The 22061-nt window shown below is 41.1% G+C and overlaps 1 protein-coding gene across 20 annotated transcripts in view; it reads left to right on the top strand.

The window, feature by feature from the left end:
* Positions 1-22061, top strand: part of ATXN1 (ataxin 1) — a 226022-nt gene that overhangs the window by 142941 nt on the left and 61020 nt on the right. For 19 of the 20 annotated variants that reach the window (XM_081015292.1, XM_081015291.1, XM_081015283.1 and 16 more), the window contains one exon: positions 15791-15887. The exons of the other annotated variant lie outside the window; for it this stretch is intronic. The gene's annotated coding sequence lies outside the window, so the exon portion shown is untranslated. The remainder of the gene's footprint in view (positions 1-15790; positions 15888-22061) is intronic. 20 annotated transcript variants of the gene reach the window in all.

Below are 22061 nucleotides of genomic sequence, written 5' to 3'. Positions count from 1 at the left end.
CTGTGATAGTAGGATTAGAAGCAGTGTTCTTCAAAACAGCAAGCAGTTATTGGAGACTAGAATTGGAGATTCCTTACCAGTTACTCATGTGGATAATTATAATAGAACAATTTAATTGTATTTGTGTAATAGTAGTTGTACAGGGTCCACAGGTCATTCTGCTAGACATCTCTGCATACTGAATGAATGTCTGTAGTGAAGAGGTATTAGCACGCAGAGTAGTGTACATGAAGGCTTTCCTGGAATCTGCAACCCAGTATGCATGGACACCAAAGGAGGAGTGCACAACCTCAGGGGTGGGGCTACTCCGTGTGTCCTCAACCTTCAAATTGCCATTTGGAAACTCCTCCTAATCATGCTTTCAAACTGTGGTTTGGACACCAATTGTAAGCATAGTTTCACTAACTGGAAAGCATAGGAAGCCTACCTCGGAAGTGCAAGGTGGAGTATATCAACCTATAGGGGGCACTTCTGATTGCTAAACTGTGCCTTGTCATCGCATCTGAATTAAACCAGTTTAGCATCTTCTAGCTGTATGTGAGAGTAGCTCTTTTTTGTATTAACTGAATGAGTTGCCTTCGTTCAGTGGAAGCCTGTATTTATGATACTGGACAATTCTCCCAATTCCCCTGTCAACCATGCAACTAGTTAGAAGGTGGGCATGTAATACAAATCCTTCTGATAATTCAGTTTCAGGAATGTGGCTTACATATTTCAGATAATGTTGTTGCTGAACCAGGCACAGGCACCCTCTACATCATGAGAGGTGAGGCTGTTGATGCATATGTGTTAAGCATTTGTGATAGGGTTGCCATATTTTGAAGAGCAAAAAAGAGGACGCTATGATGCCACTCATTTTAAATACCCTGATTATATGTAGGCTATAGAAGCTGTGCTGGGCGGCAGGAAAAGAGAAGAGGAAAGCAAGTCTTCAACCACCAGTTACATCTATGTCTTATCCAGAAAGTATTGCCAGAAACAGAAATTTTATCCCTGAAAAAGAGGACGTGTCCTGGGGAAAAAGAACACATGACAACCAATAATGATGATGATGTGTGTGTGTATTGCCAGTTGATCAAACCAGAGGCACAGTCCTCCTTTTCTCCTTTTCCTTTCTAATAGACATATATTGCTCATATATACTGATTGCTTACAACTTCTATTTCTGTCTGCAAAATTATCCTCGTGATTTCAGTATTCTGCCTTAGTGCTGTTTTTCCTTTTTCATGTATCACAGCATTCTTATCTGGTGAATTAAGATGTGAGGAGGAAGTTGTTTCTGTAAGGGTATCCAAGCCAAAAGTGTTGTGCTTTCATTTGCCTAAAGGATCTTTCAAGGGATGGTCTTTTAATACTAGTTCTTTGCTACAATGAGTATTTTAGTAGTGTTAAAACGCCTCACTTCAGTTGTGTCATAAAAGTCCAGGTGTTACTTTGAAACATACCAGGACAAGACCAGCCTAAGACATTTTGTTGCCTATGGCAAGAAATCCAAATAGCAAGTGTGTGTCCCAACATGCTACAATGGCAAAATACAACAGTTTAATTGTGCAGTGCTGTGCGCATTAACTCGAAAGTAAGCCCCAGTATATTTAGTAGGACTTGTTACCCATACAGTGTGCAAAGATAAAAGTATAGTGTGCACAAAACTACAGTCCGTAGCTGTCAGTTGAATACAGCAAGAGCAGAAAGGAATAGGAAACAGTTCTCACAGTGGAGATAGGAAAACAGTCGGCTTCCTCAAGGATCTGTATTGGAACAAGTGTTAAAGTGTTCTTCTTTATCATATATTTGTAGTTAGGGCTGAGTTGTAAAATAGCCAGATTTGCAGAGGACCTCCAAATATTCAGGATAGCAAAATCCAGAGTAGACTGAAGAACTGCAAAAGGATCTCTTCAGACTGAACAGGCAAGTGATGTTTGTTGAGGCAAAAAAAAAGTTGTAACTGAACTGGCAACTGAACTGGCAACAGCTAACCAATAAAGACATCTTGAGGTCACAGTTAATACCTCAGTTAAATATTCAACCCCCATGTTGCAGTGAGATTATTTTTTTTTTAAAGCAAATTCAATTAAAGGGGCTATTACAAAAGGATATTGGTGGTGGTGGTGGTGGTGGGAACTACCTGTATTATTAATTACTGTATTTTCCGTCCCATAGGACACACCTAGTTTTTTGGGGGGGGAAATAAAGGAAAAAAATTTTTCCTTTATTTCCCCCCCAAAACCAGGTCGGAGAAACCAAACCAGGTCGGGGAACAGCGGTATGGCGGCGCTGCGCCTCCCCGCTGTCCCCCGAGCTTGTGGGGCTGGACGATGTCTGCCCGGCGCGTGGGGCTCTCTGCTTCAGGGCGCCCCGCGCGCTGGGCGGCAGGCTGCTATCCGCAGCGTAGGGAGCCTTGCGGGAACTCCCACGGGCTCCCCAGGCTTGCTGATAGCTTCCTGAAGCCTGGAGAGCGAGAGGGGTCGGTGCGCACCGACCCCTCTCGCTCTCCAAGCTTCAGCGAAAGCCTGTATTCGCCCCATAGGATGCACACAGATTTCCCCTTCATTTTTGGAGGGGAAAAAGTGCGTCCTATAGGGTGAAAAATACGGTAATTAATTATATGATTAAAAATAACAAGGTGCCTTTATGAAAATTCATGTTGCAATCACACATAAAATATTGTATACCAGAGGTGGGAAATGTGTTTTGGGCAGCAAATTTGATCTAATTGTGGCCAACCCTCTGTGAGCCAGATTTGACAGGTGGTTGGGACTTCCTTCCTGTCAGTCTGACCCAACTTTAGCAGCACCAAATTTCAGCATTTTTTTCTATTTAGTATCTCCCCCCCCCCCCGGAATACTCTAGGTAGGAGTGCCACTCCTTGCTGTGACTGGAAGCTGAAAAGAGCAGCGTACAGTAATGGCTCTGTGTGTATGTGCAACTTTTCAGGCAACTAGAACAATAGACCTACTACAAGCAGTCTCTCTGCTAAGTGAGTCAGTACCAAAACACAGCAAGGGTTTACCAAGTGCGTCTGTGACTCATTTTGCTCATCTACCAAATTGACTAACAGGACATAACTTCTGTTTCTGAAGAATCTTTCTAGCATTTGACTTTGCTGAATGTGCAGTTAGCATTGGCACATCTGAGATCAGGTTTTTTTCCTCCCACCCAAAGCAAAAGTACAAACGTTATGAAAAGAATTTCATGAACAAGTAAAATCTTTTTTTTTTTTTTTAAAGTAGCTTGCTTTATCCACAAATCATTGGTTTATTGCAGTAAGGAGGAAAATAAACTGCTCAGCGCAGTCTTTTGTTTTGATACTCAGCCAACGGACGTTGCATAAAACAAGTTACAGTAAGGATTTCTTCCATGTTATCTCTTTGATTCTTGTTAATAGTAATGTTTTGTGTTGGAAGCAGTGCCATTCCTGAGGACCAGACAGAAAATCACACTTCTCCCCCTCTGGTGGCAGGGATTGGCAGGAGTTAGGAATTCTTGGTTTATGGTGGGAAATCTTCTGCCTTCTCTCTGCTCCCCTCATCCTACCCATTGCCAAGTTGAATGATGTGTGATTGCCAACACATGGGTCCTTTTGGACCCAGAAGAAGTCAGAATGCCCTGCGGGGGGAACAGGAGCGAGCCCTTCTTGCGCATGCTCTGCCAATGCACGCGGGGACTAGGAACAGAACCCCTGCACAAAATGGTCACCACCTGTAATGTATCTATGATATAATAAAGTAAAGTTGAAGAGCTTTCTCTCACACTTCCCTTTAACCCTTTCTCCATGAGATAAGAAGAAAACCCAACATGCTTGCCCCACACTCAAGTTAGCTATGGAGTGTGAAATCAAGTCTATTTCTTAAGTACTTCTCATAGCTAACAAGAACGCTGGTGAATCACAGCAAAGAAGGGAAATATTGCCACAATATCTGAAAATTGTAATAACATTTACAGGAAAGGTCATTGCACCATCCATCCTTCTCTGAAAATATTCTGAGTGCCTGACAGAATGTAAGGGAGCTTCAGATTGTGAGACCACGCTATTACTAGCCTTTGATTTGTTTTAATACCAGCTGCTGTTTTCTTTTAAAGAAGAAGAGATAAAAGCCTCTCATTTTCAGTTTATGACACAGAAAAATGCATTTTCTCATAAATGGCTAGTTATAAAGTAATTTGAACTAAATTTCTGCACAAATCATTTCCAACAGATTGGCTGTCAAGTATAATAAAAGAAAGAGACAAGCACATCTGTAGAAACCGATGAGACTTTGTAAAGTAGCATTTCTCCCCCCACCCCCACCCCCACCCCCAACCTTGAACTTGAAATGTGGTTGGAGATGTCAGTTTTTAAACAGTTCTTTGAGAAGCAGTTAACTTTTAAAGTGCACCAATTCACAGCACACACACAGAGTGATTTTGAAGAGTAAAGTATTGAGAAGAACATCGACAGATTTCCATAGTTAAGAGAGGCAGGCAAACACCGCAACCCTGAGATCCAAACTACATGTTACATTAGCTATGGAGCTGTACCTTTATGTGCTGGGTTTTTCTCTCCATAAATTGCCTGCAGAAGGGTTCCAATCTGGATTGGAGCTATGCTGGGATAGGCTTTAAATCTTCCCATCCTCACCCACGTTCCACCACTGTGGTCCTGATCTGGCACATTTGGGGGGGAGGAACCAAAACGCTGCCCTTAAAGGCACAGCTATGTAGAGATGGCAGACTGTAGTTCAGTTGCGACACTTTCTTACAGGTTTTATATAGCTGGTATAAGAGCAACAGAAAAGAATACTTTTGAATGGATTTACTTGGCAACTTAACATTGAGGGAGACATTGCTGGAAACGCAAAAAGAGAGAGAAAAGTCTGACTCTATCAGGGTAATTCTTCCATAAAGATCCGTAGGAATCTTTAAAACGACAAGAAATATAAGCGTACTGTTTACAAAGAATGCTGTGTTTTGTAAGAGAAAAATGTCTTAGTTTTTCCCCCACAAGGCCTGTTTTGTTAGGAAACCACTCCCTTCTGCTTGTGCTGTTCAGACTGGCTGCTAATTGCCTCCTGGTTGATGACATTTTCCATACATTGCCACATTGTGCCAGGATTGTTACATTTTATTGCTGTTAATTGTTTGCAGAACCTTGGCTTGCAATTTATGCCAAGGATGGCAAAGTGGTAAGTGACGAGCCCTCTCTATCGAGAAAGCCCGTATTGTTTTCCAATTAAAAAGACCCAAAATCTGAGTTAATGCTTTCTACGGAATGTTATCTGCCCTATTTCCCCCTGTTTTGAAATTTTAAAATACTGAAATTGGGAGGGAGGGGGTTAGCACTTCATCCCTGGTCAGTTATTAAGCCATTGTTTTCATTCATTCAGACTCTGTGTTACTGGAAATACTTCTTGCTTTGAAAAGGCAGGCTCTGTCCTCTAGCAGGCCACTCTTCACCATCTGCCTGATTTGATTATCTGGGTTAGACTACCAGTAGTTTACCATATTTGATTATCAAGGTAACTACCAGTAGATTGATTGGTAATTTCCAATGTTATCCAAACCATTTAGTGCAGAACATAGCTGCTGGATTATTGGGATTAATTGATGAGAACAGCTTCACTGGGTGCAAGTCCATTTTGGGGCCCAGTTAAAAGTGCTGATATCTGAAGAGCTGCTGGGTGGTTGAAGAATTATCTTTTCCTACATCAACCAGTAATGTGTCAAGAACATAATCATAGATCTTTCAGTGGACACCCTTGTTTTTGGATGTTAGGCTCGTGGCTACCACAGGGAGAGCCTTTTAAATCATATTGGCCCGCCTTTTGGACTGTGACCCAGCACCCTACTGCCAACTCATACGTTTTTGGCATTGAGCTGAAACCTTTTTATTTTCCAAGGCCTTTTCATTTTATCTGTTGCTCTGATTTTTGTGTTTTACTGCTCTGCTGTTTCTGTTGTTTGGGGTTTGTTTTAATATTTGTAGTGCTGTGAGTTTGGGGTTGCCAGACTCCCCTAAATTCCCAGAACCAGTAAGGTGTTATAATTTAATCAAAATTTGAAGTGTTAAACTGGGTGCTAGACCCTTTTAACCCCAGGACACAGAAAGTGTTAAAATATAAGCCAGGCTAGCTTCTTAATGAGGTATCGAATGGGGTGATGAGCTATTAAGGAAACAAAAGGAAAGGTGATGGGCCATTAGGAAAGCAAGGAGAGGGGGCTCTGTACTAGACATCAAACGGGTGGGGTCCCTCTTAGATAGTTAGAAAGACAAATGCCAGAGTTTACAGCAGAGTTGGTTATGATGTGACCTAGAAGGGGAAAATAAGCTGCAGACTGAAAAAGGCAGAGAGGGAGCCATGGCTGATTTCTGCTTGTATCCAAGGCTGCAGCTGTGGTAGAAATAAGACCCTTTTGGGTTGTTAATGCTGTGAACCCTCCACCATAGGCTCGGGTATATGTAAATAACCCATATATCATAAAGACACAAAGAGTCTTTGCTGTGCCTCATTTTGAAAAGGAAATATGCACCTGGAACCCTGGAATCTTGAATCGCTCAGAGATTGGGGTGGCATGAACAATACTTTCATGTTTTTTTGCATACTGCTTTGAAAATGTATCAAAAATCAGCATATGAACAGCATAAACAAACAAATCATATTCCCCTTATGCAACAACCGATGAGGTGAAGCAAATTACAAGTGATTTGCAGAATATCTCTTAACCTCTCTTGTGGCGTCAGGCTCCCTTGTGAATCCCTGTAATATGCTACATAATGCACTTGGTAGAGACTAATTTTAAATTTGAAGGACTGGCTGGGAGTGAATGTACATTTGCATATATTTCCAGATTTGCATATAGTATCTAATATGCCTTCTGATCACTTGTAAATGATGTAGTTTTGAACAGGTGCATTAGCATACCTATAGAAAAGGAAGCTCTCTCTCTCTCTCTCTCTCTCTCTCTCTCTCTCTCTCTCTGGGAACGATGGTCCGTTCCAATATAAAATATGCTGGTGGCAGGAGATTAAAAGCAGGAAAACGCTGCTTTGTAGTGGTTCACAATGCAGGTGTACACATTGTCCTCACAGAGCTGTATGAAATTTAAACAGTAACGTCACTATATCTGTAAAAACATTTCATTTCATTAAAATCGCCTGCAGCAGTCTCCCTGACATGCCACCTTGTATATGCAGAGAGTTTATTAGGGGAGCATTTCAGCATTTGATGACCTGTGTGAAGTGGTACAACCCATCAACAGACATATTTGTGAGTCTGCCGATTGTATCTTCCAGTCCTTATCTAGATATTTTTTATGCACCATTCTGCATTAATGAACTAGTTTAGTAACTTGTTAGTTATACTTTTGGGGGGGGGGCAATATGTGGAAGGACATAAGAAATGCAAAATAGTGTCGTATGTTTACAAAAAATATGAGAATTTACCAGTTTTATGTACTCCCAGTTAGTTGCTCAGAGCAATAGGCAACAGCTAGTTGTTTGGGTAAACTAGAATCCTGATACTTCTTTTCTTTCACCAGATTATTTGTGTACATTTTCCTTGTTCATTATCATATGCAGTAAAACAAAATGTTGGTGGCTTGGATTGTAAGACGTTAAGGAAGTACATGGAAGGAAGACTTCTTGTACTGTCCTCCTCCCTATGCACCCCACCCCCCAAATAAAACCATATCCGGGATGGGGGTGGTGTCATGGGGATCCTCCATAAAAATGTGGGGTGAGTTGTCCTGGGGCTGCTTTGAGAAGGCAGGGAAGGACACCTGTATTCCACAAACTTCCTCAAGTTGTCTTAGGAGCCAACCCAATGCCAGATTCCACATTATGCAGTAAAGCATGCATCTCTTTCGGATATGTGCACACACAGAAGCGCGCTCGCACATGCACATACATATGTTTGTTGGAACACTACTTTTCTATTTGGAGAGTGAAGCAGAGATGGTTGAAAATATAACCACTATATATAGTTTCCTTAAAAATGTTTAGCTAGCTACTTAAAATACATAGTAACTTAGCTGGAAAAGAAAGCAGCAACTTGTGTGGGAATCACATTATGCACAGTTGACATAGCTGAAGCTGATAATTGTGTATCCAATCACGGCACACTGACTTCTTCCAGGAAGTAATTTCAGTCAGGATAAAAATTCAAAAGAAGATGATGCCAAGTCAGCAGGCTAGTAGATAGAGTTGAGCCAGAGCTAGTCATTGAAGTTTTGGGGTGTTACGATTCTTCGAAAAGATCGTTTGTGTGGCTTGCCAGTTTATATAATTTGGCAAGAAGTGAGGATTTCCCTCTTGTGAGGAGGCGATTCTAACCTCCTTGTTAACCAAAATTAGATTTTGTTTCCATTCTGCTTACGTGTGTGTCCTCCTGCCTCTTAGGACATGCTGTATGTATCCTATATTCCTTTCACTACTTGACTGGCATAACAAAGAAAAGGTTATTCTAACAGCAGCTGTAGAGAGTCATGGAAGTATAAAAACTATTACCACTGCTACCAGAGATCTGCCCTCACATCACCACATATATTCAGATCCATTATGACAACCATTGTGAGGGAACAGAATGGTGCAAGTACAGCAACAAAGCTAATTTGGCATTCCTGTCACTGTGTCCGCACTGCACTGACCTCCCTATTGCCTTGCCCTTACCGGCAGTGACCTCTGCATTGGGAAGTCAAATAAGCACCACCACCCTGCCAGCTGCCATTGCCCACCCTCCACATTAAAAACCTAAGCCATAAGACTCTGGAAAATAGAAGAATGCAAGTAGGACCTGCAACAAAAATTTCTAGCATGAGCTGTTCCTGCTCACAGTGCCATACATCTATATCTTCTGTCAGGATACTCCACCTCAGTCTTCCATCTCCACTTCCCTAGAGATTCTGACATTCTGTGGCGGTTGAGCATGCTCAGAGTTTTGTTTTCTTAGCCCTTGCCCAATATATTTATATGTATTTACTATCTATAGTTTACTTTCCACAAAGCTTGACATTTCCCAAGCATGCTGATGCCTCACTCTTGTTTCTGTCAGTAGATGTGTTTTGGCTACATACCTGCCATAACTCTTGAGTTCACTGTTAATGTGTGTGTGTGTGTGTGTGTGTGTGCGCGCGTGTGTGTGTGTGCGCGCGCCATGATGTTGATTACCACCATTTCATGGGGGGGGGGCAGAACATCTTTCCTGTTTTGTTCCCCTGGTCTTAGAGATCTTTCTCTAAGTCATCCCTATGTAACACCATACTCCCCCCCCCCACCGCCCCTGGTTCTGAGGCAGGCAGAATTCTATTTCTGCCTTTTCTTCTTTTTTAAAGGATCACAGCCGAACAGAAGCTGTCACTAGGGGAGAGGTTCAGAATGGCATTGCAAACAGAAGCTGGTCCCCAGGAATTCATTCTTTCTTTCTCTCTCTCTTTCTCTCTCTCTCTCTCTCTCTCTCTCTCTCTCTCTTTCCAACCCTATAATAAAGTTCAATCGCTTTCCAAATAAATAGACATAACAGATTTTTAGTGAACTTTTAAAATTAGTATTTTAAAATGAATTATAATTATATATCACAGCAGACTCCAGAGTGCTAGATTTTCTTCTTTCTTTCTTTTTCTGGACATAGGAAAAAGAGGACAGTAAAAGCATTTCAATGCTTAAGATAGAAAAGAAAGGACAATGGATGTATCACATTCTTTCACTGAATAACCACCACCACCCGTCCCTTTTCAGATAAGAAGTAAGAGCTCTGCTTGGTGTTTGGGCTCTATTTTGATTTTAGTAGGACTGTACCAGTGCTAGTACTTCTGCTTCATTGACTATGCAAAAGCCTTTGACTGTGTCGACCACAGCAAACTGTGGCAAGTTCTTAAAGAAATGGGAGTGCCTGATCACCTCATCTGTCTCCTGAGAAATCACTATGTGGGACAAGAAGCTACAGTTAGAACTGGATATGGAACAACTGATTGGTTCAAAATTGGGAAAGGAGTACGGCAAGGCTGTATATTGTCTCCCTGCTTATTTAACTTATATGCAGAATTCATCATGCGAAAGGCTGGGCTGAATGAATCCCAAGATGGAATTAAGATTGACGGAAGAAATATCAACAACCTCAGATATGCAGATGACACAACCTTGATGGCAGAAAGTGAAGAGGAATTAAAGAACCTTTTAATGAGGGTGAAAGAGGAGAGCGCAAAATATGGTCTGAAGCTCAACATCAAAAAAACGAAGATCATGGCCACTGGGCCCATCACCTCCTGGCAAATAGAAGGGGAAGAAATGGAGGCAGTGAGAGATTTTACTTTCTTGGGCTCCATGATCACTGCAGATGATGACAGCAGTCACAAAATTAAAAGACGCCTGCTCCTTGGGAGAAAGGCGATGGCAAACCTAGACAGCATCTTAAAAAGCAGAGACATCACCTTGGCAACAAAGGTCCGCATAGTTAAAGCCATGGTTTTCCCAGTAGTGATGTATGGAAGTGAGAGCTGGACCATAAAGAAGGCTGATTGCCGAAGAATTGATGCTTTTGAATTATGGTGCTGGAGGAGACTCTTGAGAGTCCCATGGACTGCAAGAAGATCAAACGCATCCATTCTTAAGGAAATCAGCTCTGAGTGGTCACTGGAAGGACAGATTGTGAAGCTGAGGCTCCAATACTTTGGCCACCTCATGAGAAGAGAAGACTCCCTGGAAAAGACCCTGATGTTGGGAAAGATGGAGGGCACAAAGAGAAGGGAACGACAGAGGACGAGATGGTTGGATGGTGTTCTTGAAGCCACAAACATGAGTCTAACCAAACTGCGGGAGGCAGTGGAAGACAGGAGTGCCTGGCGTGCTCTGGTCCATGGGGTCACGAAGAGTCGGACACGACTAAACGACTAAACAACAACAACAACCAGTGCTAGAAATGGCCTCATTGGTATAATAAATCCATTCAGTGCATTTGCCTGTCTAATTGCAAATTATTCGAGGAATGAAACTTCTGTTATGAAGATGACATCCTATGGTTCTAATTACACGTTAGATGAAGTTCTGTTTTCCCTCTCCCCCACTTCATCTGGTGTCTCCCCCCAACCCTCGGTAAAATCAGCCTGAGTCAAATTAGATTGGAAGGAATGGGCCAGAGACAGTCTGCTTGCACCTTTCCCTTCTTCAACTCAAAACTGCTATCTCACCTATTGATTGGGGGGAAGGTTTGGAGAGATGGGTTCATTTGAACCTAAATGTGGGTGAATCACTGAATTCCTATGGCAGTCACTCTCAGAGGTAACCATCGCAAATCTTTACATGCATTTGCAATCCTTTAAAAACAACAACACTAGTATCCTCTGTACTATTATTGCTATCATCATCATTGATTCATCATCTTCTAAACAACCAACTCAAAGTGATGTACACTGAAGATATTACTGAGACTACACTTGCCTTTACCATAAATTCCAGTGGTTTCAAACAATGAACGCTAAGAATCAGGAGCAGCACTTGGCAGTAAATCCGAAGATTACCTGCTGAAGCGCTAGAGGGGAACACCTTTTGATGTGGGTTAGTTAGTTTATAAAGTAGAAATGCCAGCTGTGCGTTTTATTGCATCTTTTCCTCTCTCTGTGTTAATCTTGTGTTTAAATATGAGACATTGACTGTTGGGTGGAGTATTTAGCAGGAAATACTCTGCACAGAGTAATCATTGTTCTGCTCATGTCACTGCATGTAGTAAATTAGCAACAGGGTCTGTTAACTGTTGTTGCTTATACTTTGCTTTGACATTGAGCTAAAACACTTGTTGCATCACTTTATATATCAAAGGATTCACAAACTGGATTTCCAACCTTTTCTGTTAACTACTTTTTCAAAAAGTAGCCATACTATATTTCCTATAATACCTATCAAGTCCCAAGTATGGTTGCCTGTGCACATGTATTTGAACTTATTATTGGTTAATACTGTTTAAACTGAGGTTGAGCAGACTTGTTTCTAATTCTAGTCACAGTAGCCAGATAACATAAAGTCACATGCTATCGGCTGGTCAGCAGTTTAGCATCCTTGCCTAATCCAAATCAATCTGATCATGCTGCTAACTTCAGAGTGGAAAGTCTTGGTTTTTTTAATTTTTGAGGGGAATGGATTAGAATTGGCCATTAATAGTACTTTTAAAAAATACTAAGCAAAATAAGAGATCTCTTTTTAAAAATAAAATAAAATGCTAAAACAATGAAATACTCCTGGGAATGAGCACGTTGTGAAATTGAATTGAACCCTCCTATTATCTAGCCCAGCAGAACGTCTGCGTGTATAAAAAGTGCTAAGTACTGTGAGTAGGTGGATGCAAAAATTGTCTTTTTTTAATTCAGGTTTTTGAATTCTTCCTGTATTGGACTTCTGATATTTTAATAATAGCTGGTTATGTCAACAAAACAGCTGACCCCAGCAATAAAAAGGTACAAGTTATTGTAAGCTGCAATCTTGCTGTGGCTTCTTAGAGTCCATTGACTTTAATGGGATTTAATAGCTTATTTGTGAACAGAATTGCAGCCTTAGGGTACAGTCAACTGTCAGTTTTTCCACCTTCCCTTTCACCTCTCAGGTTCCTCTGTACACATAAGCTTTCTTCTTCTGACCACCTCTTCATGTCAGTAGCCCTTCTGCAAACGGAAACCAGAAATTGCGGGAAAGTTGTTTTTGTCTAATAGGCTCCACCTAGATGTGTCTTGTGCTCCTCATATCTCAGTTAATATGAGATGCTGAGGGGCTTCAGTTTAGAATGGGTGGCTTTCCTGAGGCACAGTGCACTTAGCTTAATAGTAGCCCACTGAGCGGAGGAGCAGCCTGGTTTGGAAGGCACAGCTAGCATGGCCAGTAGTCAAGGTTGATGGCAATTGTAGTCCATCAACAACTTGAGGGTTGTGGGTTTTCTACCCTGGGCTGCACTGTGCAATATGGCAGCCTTTACATCCTAGGCAGATGGGAGCATCCATACCTCTTCTTGGAATCCTCTTTGGTTATAAGTCACTTTCGGTGGCCCTGGGCAATATAAAGCAACTAACAAATTTAATAAATAGACACTGCTTAATCATAGACACCGGATAATCATTGTACTAGCAGTGTTTAGAGCAGGTAGTAAGATGCCCTGACCACAGTGCAACGCAAAGTTGGACCCAATGAATGAATTTCAGTTAACTCTTTGTTGGATTGTGGCCCCTGTGTCTCTTTGGCTTTCAGCAGTGGGGTGTGGAGTGAACCCTGGAATTTTTAATTAAATTTAGTGCAGCTTATGCATTCATGATGAGCAGTGTGTGTTTCATACTTGGAATAGAAATAAGTGATCCACAAATGTATTTGGTTGTGGTCAACTAAGTCCTACTTGGAGTAGGCCCATTGGAATTAATGATGCTAAGTTACTACATGCAGGTTCCACTGTCTAAACACAGTGCGTTCCCAGGAAATCATTCATTAGGTGACCGTTCACATAACAAGCTGATTATTTCCATTATTTTCTATGGGAATATTTCTAATCTGTGATTTGTCCAGTCTCTCTCCTTCCTGGGTTTCTGCCCCAAACTGCTGCAGCCAACCAGCAAAAGACAAACTACTCCCTGTCTGATCTCTCATGCTGCCTGATTTGTCTGATATCTCTGCCGCCATGGTTTTTGCCCAATATGCCTGTCTCCAACCAGCAAAACACAAATAAGCAAGGAAGTAGGGAAACTCAGGTAGTGTGGGCATCTGAATCAGCTGTTCGTGTAGCAAGGTTTAGATAGAATTCTTTGTGTTTGGATAACTGAAATTTCAGATAATGAGTGTTCCAATAGCAGGACCTGCATGTAATGTCCATTAATTTCAGTGGGTCTTACTCTGTGGTGGTGATATTACTGCTAAAGGAAAGAATAACAAATTCACTACTTCGAACCCTAGAAACATGTTGAAGATGATGCATACTATGCATTTTAAATAATGTGAATGGCATGCACTTGAAAAAAGCCTTGTTTCATCTCTGCCTGGTGTCACTGGAACATGAGTCAACCTGTTTAAGGCTTATTCCATGCAAAAGAGAAGAGGAAGTGAACTAGTGTATACAAGCGAATGAAGGATTAGTGATAAGATAATATGAAAAATTAAATGGGAACATGGTTGCTGGCATTTGTAACTGCATTTTTATTAGTGCTACCTGAACTGAATTAGAACAACCAAATTACAGAGCACCTCGCAGGACTGAAAGAGGGAGGTATTGTGCAAATACCAAGAGAGTAGAGCATTGTTAGGCACAGCTGTCTGGCTTTCAGATCAAGCTTAGGAGCTCCCTTCTCCTCATAGCAAAATACTTTTGCTTGCAAAGGAAAATGCTATAGTGCTGCTGGTACATCATTTCCAACTGTTAATACATTGGTCTCTCATATTATAATTTGAAGCATGGTATGTTCCATCAAATTTTATTACTGTTGAAAAACTTGTTTATGCTAAATTAAAGAAATGAAAGATACAGACCCACCATAACTCTGGTTCAATTTTGTAGTTGTATTAGTTAGCTTTCTTGCAGTAGAGGAAATACATAAGGCCCAGTCCTGTTCATCAATTAGTTTACCAATTGGGCCAATATGAGAAGTGGCCTGCCAGCAAGTTCTGTTGCCACGCATACCACTTCCTTTGCAAGCATTTTGCTTTCAGATGTCATTGAATGATGATGGATGAGCCATTTCAGTCAATAATTTTGTGTGTGTGTGTTTAAAGGTTTGTATTAGGTATGCTCTTATAATTGTAAGTCGCTTTGATACCTTTTGTGCTGGGGCCATCCTTCTGTGCAGTAGTAGCACAGTTGGAGTCTGTGCCTGCGGAATATTCTGTAGTGCACTGCAGTGGAACCAATGATCTGAGAGTATAACATGACTTCAAAGGTTCTTACATTCTGACATAAAGTTAGGTGAAGGAGTCACTTTTTAATTGCAGATTTTGCTGTTTCATTAGCCATAAACTCACATCACCTTTTCCAAAATATTAGTGAACAAACTGTTTTGTATTTATACTTTTCTCCACACTTCAGTCATGTACCTGCACATAATTTACATGGGAGGGGGGGAGGGAGTAATTTGGCACAATGACCAGAGGGTGAAATTCTAGTTTGGTACTTAGAAGTTGCATGTTTGTCATGTTCCTTACATCCACTAGCAGAAATTCCTGAACCACAGATTATGTGTCTCAGATATACGGGAGGTAGTATAACAAATACGGAAAAACAAACTAGGGAAAATATAACAATCCTCCTTATTCGGGATTGAAGCTGGGAATCTGTGAACATACTGAATGCTCTTTAACTGCTGTTGCACTTTATACTGTAAGTGTTTTTCTTAGTGGGTGGGTCTGGATGATAGCCAAGTGGAAATTTTCACAGCACTGCAGAATTGTACAGTGCACTTATTGCTTCAGATTGTGCAGTACCATGCAGACTTATGATGTATTCCTAATAACAGCTCTGACCATGCACATGCTTATGTGTGGGTGGCCTCTTCACCCCTGTGTACTAAATGAAGCACAGATATAATGCCGATATCGTGACAATATAAAGCCCCACCTTTGCGGATTACTTTGCTGTAGTGGAGCCATATGTGTTTATGTGTTTACCAAGCAAGTCCCATCTCAGTTGTGGTGGCACAGAAATCGAAACTGCAAGCACAGCCAGTCATTAAGCTTGGGAGCCAGGAGTGAGATCCCCAGTCTTAATTACATTTGTTCCTTTAAGCTTATAGAAACCTACGGACAATTTGTCAAGTACAGCATACAGATTTTCTTACTCAAAAAATGTTCTATTTTATTTGAAAGAGAGCACCGCTGAGGGCCTGTGAACAATCCAGCAATGCCTGCAAATTCTTCAAGGTGAAGGATAATCTGGGAGTCCCAACTGACGACAGTGAATGTTGTGAGTAAGCTATGCAATAATCATTACTGAATACTTCCTCTGTAAATATTTTTTGGCATTGAGTATAGTGGTACCTCGGGTTAAGTACTTAATTCGTTCCAGAGGTCCGTTCTTAACCTAAAACTGTTCTTAACCTGAAGCACCACTTTAGCTAATGGGGCCTCCTGCTGCCACCGCGCCGCCGGAGCACGATTTTTGTTCTCATCCTGAAGCAAAGTTGTTCACCTGAGGTACTATTTCTGGGTTAGCGGAGTCTGTAACCTGAAGCGTATGTAACCCAAGGTACTACTGTATTTAACGTAATGATGTAATAGTGTGTGGTGTTCCCTAGTTTTCATATGGGACATGTTTTCCTTTCAGTCCTCCACTTGCATTGTAACACTTATCCTTGGAGGACATTTCTCCCACACATGAATAACCAGCTTGATCTCTTATATATGAACTGTACAAAGATTCACAAAACAAATAGCTAGAAGTGTTCTATGTCTTGGTACACCTGCCAATTTATGACTCCTTAAAGAACTGAAATTTTATTCAGATGTAATATGTAATATTGAATAATACAGCAGATGTATTTCAGCAGTAAAAATGTGACGCCACAAAGTGCCATATATATGAACAAGGTTTTGTTTGTCTTAGCTGTTAAAATATGCATAATTATTTTACAGGCTGCAACCATTACAGGCGCATCCAAATGACACGTGTTCGCCAATGTATGGGTCCTTTTGGACCCAGAAGACATCAGAACAGAGGCGGGGCATAGGAGGGCGGGGCACACTTATATGAGCTCCGCCAATGTGGGGCAGGGGGCGTGAACAGAACCCCCATCCAAAATGGTTACCGCCTGTATATAAATTTCATCTCTGACTCTCAAGAAGGCAGCAGCACTTGGCATCTAGCTCTACTTCCAGAGACTAATAATGCTAACTTCACACATATATATTTGGGGGCATGTCTCCCTGAATTTTGCCTGCAAGGAATTGAGTTTACTAGTTAAGTACGGTGCAGTCCAAAATACTCAAACTGGGGATAAGTCCTATTCAACTCGGTGGAATTTCCCTCTGAAAAAAGCAAACATAGGATCACGGTGTACGGCTGCAGTCCTGTGCACATTTATGTCATTGAAGGCAGCAAAATGTAACTTCTAAGTAAACATGCATGGTGGTTGTGGTCTTTTTTCTTTAGATAATGTCTATGAGGCAGAACAATGCTAGACTTCTTTTTCTTAGAGTGATAGTATTTTTCAGCATCATCGTTATCAAGCTGTAAATTTTACCATTGCTATATAAACCCTTATCTGTTAAAATTTTACAGCTTAGTGATTTAAAATAGCAACAACTATGGGCAAAAGTTCATACAGCATCTGAGTTCTTAACTTAGAAATATGTGTTCATATTATACTTGTTAAGTGGTTAATCCTGCTGACAAATCTGGAATTCATGACAATGAAATGGGGGTTGCTAATTTTTCTAAAGAGTGTTCCATAGCTAAGGGTTGGACTGATGTTTTCATTTCTGGGGTGAATGCAATCAATTTCAGTTTCAGCTAAAGCATTTCTGCCTCTTACCTATAATTACATCAGTTCACCACCAGACACAATGCAGAGCCAAATCTCATTTTAAAATACTGCTTGGAGCCAAATCCATCTAGAAATTATTTGTTTACAAAGCAGCATCTTTTTTCCTCTAACTTACACCCTCCATTCTTTCTCTTTTGGATGGTAGCAAATATATTTGGCTACAAATTTAGCATTGTGAGATCCCAACCATCTGCTAAGGAAGAACACAATTTTATTTAGAAAAATAATGCACATGGTGTTATGCTTCCTTTTATACATGCAAGATATGTCTAGGTATTAGCTTGGATGGTTGGTGTCCACTACACCTGGCAGGGCTGCTAGGGAGTCATGAGGACATGGCCAATGAGGCCGTGGCTCATGACCAGTTGTTCTGATTTTCTTCCCATTCATCTCCTTTGCAAAGATACTCTGGACACTTAAGCATTACCGCTATACGAATCCTTAGCACCTAACAAATTTGGAAAGTGCCCTACTTTGGTTTGGGTCCCTGCTGTCAGTATTCTTTCTCTGTCGGGAGAAAGGTTGTGGGGAGGGCACCTTTTCTGATTCTCTCTTTATCATCCTTTGCAACGAAACAGTGGACACTTAAACACTTACAGTTTCATTTTAAAAAATGAACTAGTTCTGGTTCAAGTTAATCCTTTTCCAAAAGGAATTCGTTGCCGTTTCTGCTCATCCTTTAACAAAACAGATCAGGTTCAGCCATAATATGTTTGTGGTTCATAAAAAGTAAAGTTCACTGTTTGCAAAATATTTTCAGTATTCAAAATGTTATAAGCTGCTGTACTGAAGTACATGGTCCAAAAGTTAAATCAGGGGCTATGGGTAACTAATAAGATGTGTTACAGATGTATGTCACCCTTTGAAGCTTTCCCCATAATTGTATTTTCATGCTAGAAAATGCTTACGCTGTTCAGTTTGTGCCAACCACACAGCTGTTAAAGGCACAAGGTATTGTCTGCTTTGTTCCTGGTCCCTGTACTTCTCACTGCAAGCTGCTCCTGTTGGAAGAGACTGCATCTCTTCAGCAGGGCAGATAAGGAAATGCCTCACATAGCTTTCTTTGGATTGCTTAGCAACAGTAACTGAGCGTCCTTAGTAGCAGCAGCCCCCACCTGCCAAATAAGCTTTAGAATATTGCCTCTAGTTTTGCTTTCTAACTTTCTTCTTCCTTCCTTTCTGATTGACTTCGTTTATTTTATGAAAGCTAAGAGTCCAGGCCGCTTGCTGGGGGTGATTGGGAGGGAGTGAATGTGAGGCTGAATTAGAAATCATTCAGAGTTCTACCCCAAAATAAACTTAATTCATCTTTAGTTCACCTGGCAATTATGGCAGCTACTTCAGAGATTTCTGAACTAGTTCAGTGAACCTCACTAAACTGATTTAGTTCATCCCAAACACTGGTTCTTCAGCTTATCCTTTATGCAGTGGACTTAAACTGTTTTAACCGTTATCCCATTTCCCCAGGGAATTGTTTGTCTGTGAATTAGTTTTAGATCTAGAACTTCCAGACTTATTTGGGGAACTGGCATAACACTGATAACATGCTTTAATGTAGATAGTCCCTGATAATTGTCAGGCCCGGTCAGTGAACAAGTCCATGTGCTGTGTAGACGGTGTCATGTTTGATTCCTGTACTAAATGGCAGCGAGCCATGCACACATTCTTTCTTTACACACCATTTCACTTGTACAGCATGGCAGCCATAGAGTCCCAATACAGTATGGCAAAAATCTTTATGCCGTGACATAAAAAAGAAAGTGTTAATTCACATTTTGCAAGGCGTTTTGAATGCAGGAAGTACTCCTGCCATGGACCTTGAGAATGGCATGTTGTGGGTCTCTTGGGAGAACTGTCGGCTTTTTACCATGGCAGAATGAATGGAAAGTTTTGACACAGTTTGAAATTTTGAATTAGTCTGCTTCTAAACTTGTTTGCATCTGTTTACAGGCTCACTTCGTGCCTTTTTTTTTTTTTTAACAGAAACTGCAGACTGCCGAGAGAGGCAGGGCATCCATATGTCTCTGTTCTTGTAAGCAACTCTCTTCTGTGAACCACCTCGTATTTTTAGGGATGGGGCAGAAAGAGCAGGAATTGCAATTATTTGAAAAACGCAGTCTCTGAAAAGGCAGTGATTTATTCTCAGGCATTATTCTTGATTAAGAGCCACAGACAGCTGCTGCTTGCCTTTAAATAGGCATAGCTCTGTAGGCATGCTGTACATCAGAGTTCAAGGGACTAATAGATCTCTGCCAAAATCATAAGTATTTAACACCAAGTGAATAATAACTCAGAATGCCTTGTTTGCTGGTTTCTGGTTTGTGTCCTGTGCTTCCAGTACGGAGCAGAAGTTCTCATTTGTTTTGAGCTTTACCAGTCATATGGCCTAAGACCCAACAAATTTGAGTTGTATTTTGCATATCTTTGTTTTCCTCCCAGGTAGAAATGAAGGAAAGCAAAACAGTAGAAAAAGGAAGGATATCACATTGCTTAAATGGCTGTTTTACCCCAATCAGTAAGTTGTTAATGAAATGTTTACGTGGGTTTGGGGCATGAGTGGGGAGATAAGGACACACTTTTCCTTCCTAGCCAAGATATAATGGAGGCTGATAGAAGGGAACTTAAAATCCTCATAGCAACTTTTCATCCCATACATGAAGTAGATAGATAACCAGGAAAAGAAACCAGTTTCACATTCACTCCAGAAAGCAATAAAAGAAACACTACTCTTAAGTAGGCTTCACCTGACAGGAAGTCCCATGGACATCAGGGAATATGTTTTCAAGCAGCTAACAATCAGGTTCCAAGTCTTAGTTTGGGCTGAATATTAATGAATAGTAATGATTCAGTAGTTGCTTAAAACAAGCAACATAAACCCTTCCAAAGATTCAGTGTAATGTTTTGTTCTAAAAAAAATATGGATGTGTATTTGATTACATTACACAGATCTACCTTTAGAAACCATACTTTGTGGTGCATAAAAAATGTAATGTTGGGAAAGCAATAAACATTCCTGCTTTGGAGAAAAAACCTATTGCAAAACTAATCTTACAATGGCTTTGTATTATCTTATAATTCTCAATGGAACATTTGAGCCTGGTAATTGGGGAGTTCCTTCACCATTCCTGTGATTCTTTTCTTGTGAAATACTGAAAATCTTCTAGAAGGCAGGATGTTCTTAGTATTGATCTGTGAAGTCTTTCCATGAAAATCAAGAGGGAAAATTGGGATTAATACTGTTGCACTCCACCCTTATCTCCGAACAGTGTTGGATCCCAGGGTTCCAGTTGCTTTCCCAGGGTTCGTGTTTCCTTTTGGAATGAGGGACAGTGGAGACTGTGGTGTCTTTATGATATATGGTTAATTTACACATACCTACAGCCTGAGCCTATGATGGAGGGGTTTGCAGCATTAACACCCCAATAGGGTCTTGTTTCTCCCATTGCTGCAGCCTTGGATTGAAACAGACATCAAACATTGCTCTGTAACTCTGTCTTATCTCAGCTTGCTGCTTTGCTTCTCTAGCTCTCATCACTCTGACTCTGCCCTCAACTCTGGCTCTGCCTGTTGAGAGAGGGGCTAGTTTGGCTATTCCCATGAGTAGAAAGCTTGCTAGATTCAGGGATTAGAGGGGTCTGGCATACAGCTTGACACCATACCAAAGCTCACAACAGTACCATAAATATGACTGCATAGCCAGCTGTTTAATTATTAGAAGCACTTGTTGATTTTACCCGTGGTATAGCTATTGGGAAAGCACCCTTAAAGTTCAGGGACCTAACGTTCGGGGTCCCTTTACCTTTAAGTCCCATTTACGCAGACGTGATCCCAAGAAGGTAACGCATAGGATTGCAGCCTTTGAAAATGCTTTGCCTCACAATAGCTCAAATGTACTCTGATCTGATTCTAAACATTGTGTTCATCTGAGGGGGAAAAAGGGTGCCAATCAGTTTGACATTCTAGTGAAACTTATTGTCATCCCTATAGTAGTTACTCCAAGGAGTTTAAAACGGCTGCGGCAATAAAATCTTTAGCCAAGTAGCCTGCCCTCCCAACTGAATGCTCTGTTTGCTGTTAGGAGTCCCTATCCAAACAAGTTCAATGGCATTGATGTGTAAGTCCATGAAGACCTAGTAGGAGAAATGCTATTCTGTTGAGAATAGCATGCTTGCTCACATCCATTTGAGGTCTGTTTACAGCCTTTATAATATCTGGCTGCAAACTCTTGGGTGCACTGGGTAGGGATGTTAGATGATCTCATGCACACTTGATGGTGTTGGTGCTATCTGTATTTCTTCAGAACGAGTCTTATGTTTCTGGTTGTGTCAGGTATGATGCTTAGAGTTACAGGTGCTGATAATGTTTCAGAGGGATCTGATGGCACAGAGGTCAGGAGGGAGGCAGAGAGAAAGGAAAGCAGCTACCTTGATTGCTCTTGGTTCTTTTGGCTGTTCAGCATGTAGAAATGAAGAGGCGGGCTAGGTAATTTAAGGAGATGCCCTTATTTCACACTTCTCCCAGAATGATGTTTTCCAGCCACCTTTCAAATAATAGAACAACCTCCCCCCTCCGTTATCTTTAAGGTTTACTGTATA

The sequence above is a fragment of the Podarcis pityusensis genome, assembly GCF_964106645.2.
Source record: "Podarcis pityusensis genome assembly, chromosome: 7".
NCBI classification, from domain to species: Eukaryota; Metazoa; Chordata; class Lepidosauria; order Squamata; family Lacertidae; genus Podarcis; species Podarcis pityusensis.
The sequence above is the reverse complement of the archived record's forward strand: the minus strand, read 5'-3'. Positions and strand labels throughout refer to the sequence as shown.